Source organism: Geotrypetes seraphini, chromosome 14, assembly GCF_902459505.1.
Source record: "Geotrypetes seraphini chromosome 14, aGeoSer1.1, whole genome shotgun sequence".
NCBI classification, from domain to species: domain Eukaryota; kingdom Metazoa; phylum Chordata; class Amphibia; order Gymnophiona; family Dermophiidae; genus Geotrypetes; species Geotrypetes seraphini.
The window spans coordinates 18190883-18197098 of NC_047097.1; the positions used below are offsets into that span (position 1 = coordinate 18190883).

Sequence of the window (6216 nt, forward strand, 5' to 3'; positions counted from 1 at the left end):
TCATCAGTGTAGCCTCTTGCTGTTTCAACATACTGCACATATTACTTGAGTTTGGTTCCTAGCTTGCATCTACAGAATCCCTCCCCTTCCTGCAAGGGTCGATGCAGCGCACAGGCTGTCCTAGGGGTTGGCACCTCTCTCCTTTTCTTCCCTCAACTTCCTTCTCAATTTATTTTCTACAGCCGTCTGTCTAGATCAGGGTTCTTCAACATTTTGACACCTATGGACTGGCAGAAATAAAAGAATTATTTTGTGGACCAGCACCGGTCCGCGGACAGGCGATTGAAGAATACTGAGCTAAGTCGCGGGCCAGACCTTGCCCATCTCCGCCCCAGACCCCGCCCCCATAATAGTACTAATTGTAACACCATTTTTTCCATTCATTTTTCATATATACACACAATATAATCTTATTAACAACACATAATGGTTAACCACAAAATTAAACTACACAAAGCAGACTGTATGCTTCTCAACATTCATTCCTACCAGAACACAGATAACCCCTATGCAAATATGGGACCAAAAACTAAAAGTACTAAAATATACAAAGGAAACCCTAAGATTCAAGACTCTGCATGCAGTACAACTCCAGAGATATAAAAACAAATGCATTTCTTCCTGAACAGTGCAAAATACAGACAGCAGATGTAAATTCTCAAAATTGGCACAATTCAATCACTAAATTCAAAAATAAAATCATTCCCCCTACCTTTGCTGTCTCCCTCCATACTGTGCTTCAATTAGGTGCCTGCTCCAGCCTGGTCGTTTTATGCCGCCCCCGGTGTTACCTTCGGGCCGGCTCCCTCTTCCTCACTGCCTCAGTGCAAAGCCGCGGGCAGCTGCTCCTCGTGCGTCCTGTGCCTCATCCGGAAGCATTCCCTTTGACGTTGTGATGTCAGAGAGAAGGCTTCCGGTTCAAGTGCAGGAGGCGCATAGGAGCCGCTGCCCACAGCAGTCAAGAAGAGGGATTCGGCCCAAAGATAAAGCTGCATCCATCGCACCATGGATCGGCGGTTGAAGATCACTATCTCGGACCCAATGCACATGCCGGTCCTGTGGACCAGCAAGAAATTTCTGCAGACCAGCACCGTCCACGGACCAGCGGTTGAAGAACACTGATCTAGATGACATTTTCTTCGTATCCAGTCCTCAATGGCTCTTTTCACTGAGTCTACCCACAGCTTGCCATCTCTTTCCCTCACCCCCTCCATTATCTAACTGTAGCTTCTTCCCCCATTCAGAATGTGGCCTTTTTTGCTTCTCCCCTCCTTCCATCATATATCATCTCCACCCCTTCCAGCCAGCATCTGCCCCCATCTTTCTTCCTTCTCCCCATTACCTTGCCTACTCGCCTTCCCACCACTGCTGTATAATTCTCAAGCAGCAGCAGCTGTTAACTTAAATGCAGCCATCGTGGAATCTTTCTACACTTCCCTGCCTTTACCAACTCTGCTGTGGTGGAACAAGAAAATGACACCGGGGGGAGGGAGATCAACGGATATAGGGACAAGCAGGAGGGTCCATGATGGATGGCTGAATGGAAAGATTACTGCTGCTGGTTTGGGAAATCGGCAGAGTAGGTTGTTTCTGGACGCAGTGGGCCAGCTGTCCACTCCCCCAGAAACATAGAAACATGACAGATAAAGGCCAAATGGCCCATCCAGTCTGCCCATCTGCAGTAACCATTATCTTTTCATCTCCCTATGACAGGAGTGTCAAAGTCCCTCCTCGAGGGCCGCAATCCAGTCGGGTTTTCAGGATTTCCCAATGAATATGCATGAGATCTATTTGCATGGACTGCTTTTATTGTATGCTAATAGATTTCATGCATATTCATTAGGGAAATCCTGAAAACCCGACTGGATTGTGGCCCTCGAGGAGTGACTGATGCCCCTGCCCTAAGAGATCCCAGGTTTTCTTGAATTCAGACAGTCTCTGTCTCCACTACCTCTTCTGGGAGAGTGTTCCATGCATCTACCACTCCTTCTATTAAAATAAGTATTTACTTAGATAACTCCTGAGCTGGTTTTAAGAAAGGTTTAGACTAATTCCTGGAGGAAAAGTCCATAGTCTGTTATTAAGACATGGGGAAGCCTCTACTGCAGGGGTAGGGAACTCCGGTCCTCGAGAGCCGTATTACAGTCGGGTCTTCAGCATTTCCCCATTGAATATGCATGAAATCTATTTGCATGAACTGCTTTCAATGCATATTCATTGGGGAAATCCTGAAAACCTGACTGGAATACGGCTCTCGAGGACCAGAATTCCCTACCCCTGCTCTATTGGATGGGTAGCATGGAATGTTGCTACTCTTTGGGTTTTGGCCAGTACTAGTGACCTGCATTGGCCACCGTGAGAACGGGCTACTGGCCTTGCTGGACCATTGGTCTGAACCAGTAAGGCAATTCTTGCGTTCTCATTTCAGAGCTTCCTTTCAAATGAAAGACTCACCTCATGCACATCTCCCCTCTCCCACCTTTTCTCCAAAGTATACATATTGTCACATCCACCCTCCGGCGGCAGCTGGTCTGAGTGGCGTGTGACAGGGGTTAGCATGTGCCTCTAGGGCAGGGATCTTAAAGTTCCTCCTTGAGGGCCGCAATCCATTCGGGTTTTCAGGATTTCCCCAATGAATATGCACTGAAAGCAATGCATGCACATAGATCTCATGCATATTCATTGGGGAAATCCTGAAAACCTGACTGGATTGCGGCCCTCAAGTAGGGACTTTAAGACCCCTGCTCTAGGGGAAGCACAAATTTTAGGAGACTACTGAGTACTGGTGTTTAACCATTAAGATACCACGCACTATCTGTAACTGAAATATGAACTATGCTTTATTATAACTCAGTTCAAAAAGGTTTCTGACTTTTCCCAGCCTCAAAAGAAAGTCCAAACAGAACAATTCAAAAGACAAAAATCAGAACACAGTTCACAGTGTCAGTATGCTCCCAATCCAAAGAAAATTCCAGCATCAGTTCATACTTGCAACAACCAAAACGTTTCTGGGTTCTTCTGTGCCTCTCAGAGTCTTCCCTCCAGGTCCTTATTCAGGTGTTCTTTAAGCCACATGTAGGGCAGGAAGGAAATGCACACAGGTAGAATATTTGCAAAAGAGTTCCGTTCTCACCCTGAGTTCAAACATATAAATCTCTGAGTTAGAGCAGGAAAGAAAACAAACAAACAAAAAAAACACCCAACTCTTTTCAGAGCTGTGCTGGGTTAATCACCACAGCTCCTGTGCTTCTGCACTAGCCAGTCTCTTACACAATCCCAGAGAGAGAAAAAAAAAACCACAAGAGAAATAAAACTTTCAATGGTTCCTCCTAGAACTTGGGTATCACACAATACTGTATAGCAAAGAGTTCCTTATTGCAAAAATCAAACAAACACTCAAAGTCTCTAGCAAGAGGCAAAACCACTCTACTTTTAAACACGCTCAGCATTTCATAATCATCTCACTTGCCTTAGTTCAAACAGCCCTCTATTGCTTGTTGGTCTGCATTTGCTTCTCTTAGGTCCATGGCTTATGGCAAATCTCCTGTTGCCTGACCCTCAACCTTGGCTTCTCCCTGGCCATGTGGCTTGGCTACTTCCTCAGTCAGGACCGCTCTTTTTTCCTATCCTAGCCACTGGTCTCAAACTCAAACGCTTTGCAGGGCCACATTTTGGATTTGTAGGTACTTGGAGGGCCTCAGAAAAAATACTTAATGTCTTATTAAAGAAATGACAATTTTGCATGAGGTAAAACTCTTTATAGTTTATAAATCTTTCTTTTTGGCTAAGTCTTAATAATAATATTATAATTTATAGCTAAAGAGACATATGATCAAGGAACTGTTTTATTTTACTTTTGAGACTGTGATAAACATACTGAGGTCCTCCAAATAGTACCTAGCAGGCCAAGAGTTTGAAACCACTGCTCCTAGCAGTGCAGCTAGCATTTAATAGGCAAATGCTCCACCCCCCAACCACCAGGTGAAAGAGTTCAGCTTCCTAATTAAAACTGCTTTCAGTTCAATGTGAATTGCACTTCAGACCCTTCTGCTCTCTTGCTCCCTCTGGTGCTTCTGGAGAAAACACCAGTTTCAGGAGTTTCTGTTTTTCTCAAAGCTGGAATGTATCTAACAACCTCAACCAGCTCTGCTACCTTAAGGACACTCCTAGCAGGCATACCACAATATATTGAGATCTTTTTGAGTCTGTCCCCTTACACCAGGGGTCTCCAAAGTCCCTCCTTGAGGGCCGAATCCAGTCAGATCTTCAAGATTTCCCCAATGAATATGCATTGAAAGCAGTGCATGCACATAGATCTCATGCATATTCATTGGGGAAATCCTGAAGACCTGACTGGATTCGGCCCTCAAGGAGGGACTTTGGAGACCCCTGCCATACATCTTAGTTTTATAGCATCCTTCTAGCTTTGGCTGTCACCCCACCCTTGGTACACAGTGCAGCTTGCACTGCACCTCTCAATGAAGTAGTTGAGCTAGTTAGAAGCTGTGCAGGGTATTCCCCAAACTCAGTGGATATTCAGCCACACATATAAAGACAGTCCAATTCTTCGCTAATCCACAATGTTGGCACACATTCCAAAACACAGCCTTCAGTTAGCTTTGTAGCTCATATAGATTTTAAAAAGCCCCACTGTCTGTGACACTCAGAAGAACATTGCTACCTACAAACCATAGCCATATGGAAACCCCGGAAAAGGCAGTCATTGCATGTAGTACAACACTATATATGTGGAAAGAGATGCACTTTTCTTCCTCCACTGTGCAAAGTCAAGAGAGGATGTAGTGTTAGGGGTTCCAACTTGCACTATTAACTCTTTTACCCCTGGCCAGAGACATGGTGAAGCCTGGTAGTCAACTTTTGGGGACACTTCTAAAATGTATTGACCAGCCATGTCTCAAACCAGCTCAAGCAGAATACATGTTCACTATAATGCTATAGTCTATTTCCCCTCTCCCCTCAAAATATCTTGTTTAAAGTCATAAATTCTGTGACTCACTTAATTCAGCATTTCTAGATATAGCTGTTTTTTCACAACTTTTTTCTTTTGAATTATTTGATACATCCCATTTCCAACTCTCAGGAAAACCCCCAAAAACAAAGAGAACACTCACGTTTCATGTTGGTTCAGCAGAAAAAATGGCCATTTTTGGTCACACTACTCTGACATCATCACTACATCATCAATATGCACCCAGGTGGGCCAGGCACCGCAAAAATGGTTCAATGGGGTTTTGAACACCCTACCTGCTGGATGCAAAGCATCAGCTGAACATAGCAATGCCTTAAGGTGTTGAGCCACACAAATTTGTTGTTGGGTATTGCTCAATGATATATGGTAAGGAAGTGGTAGTGAGCCTAAGTGAAGCATTAGATATTCAAAAAAGAAACAAAGCAGATCTCAAATTCTGATGTGAATACGCAAGGCTCTTAGCTACTTTATTTGTTCCCCAGGTGGGGAGGTCAAGTCCACTTTTTTGTCAACAGGTATCTAACAGTTACAATCTATAGAAGCAAGTTACAGTGGCTCAACAGCTTAAGGCATCACTGTGTTCAGCTGATGCTCTGTGCCCAGCAGGTAGGGTGTTCAAAACCACATCAAAACCATTTTTGCTGTGCCTGTCCCACCTAGGTGCATATTGATGTGAGGGTAGTGTGACCCAAAATAGCCACTTTCTCAGCTGAACCTGTCCTGAGAGTTGGAAAATATTTAATTCATAGAAAAACACAACATTTTTATAGAATTCTGCCTTAAGTGACTTGCCCAGGATCACAGGGAGCAACGTGGGGCTTAAACCTACAACGCCAGGATGCTAAGGCTGTAGCACTAACCGCTGCACCACACGGTCCTGCAGTATATAAACTGTTATATTATATTATTATAATAATTTATAACACAAATTCAACACAGTGCACTAAAAATTCAAGGCCACCAAAATGATCCCATGATAATCTAATCTGGTCTGATATTTGTGCGTTGCGCAATCCCTATGAAGGCTCCAGGCGACTTACAGTGGGGATAAAAGGGTACCTTGGGGCATAGAGGGGTTTTGAAGGGGGGAAGGAAGAGAATGAATAGGAGAAAAGGAGAAGAGAGACCTAGTCATAGTAGACAGAATATTTTTGAAGGTCCATGTAGTGTTCAGTTTTCGAAGAGAAGGGTTTTCTGCAGGTAGAGTAGTGGCTGTTCTGTTAATC

At 44.1% G+C, this 6216-nt stretch overlaps 1 long non-coding RNA gene across 2 annotated transcripts; it reads right to left on the minus strand.

The window, feature by feature from the left end:
* Window positions 1–2816: 2816 nt before the first annotated feature.
* On the minus strand, window positions 2817–5229 carry LOC117348639. Of its 2 annotated transcripts, none has more exons than XR_004537018.1 (2): window positions 5133–5229; window positions 2817–3134 (listed from the first exon to the last, which is right to left on the minus strand). It is a non-coding gene; the product is annotated as an uncharacterized LOC117348639 (long non-coding RNA). The 2 variants fall into 2 exon arrangements; XR_004537017.1 differs by lacking the exon at window positions 5133–5229 and adding an exon at window positions 5018–5131.
* Between the last annotated feature and the right edge of the window lie 987 nt (window positions 5230–6216).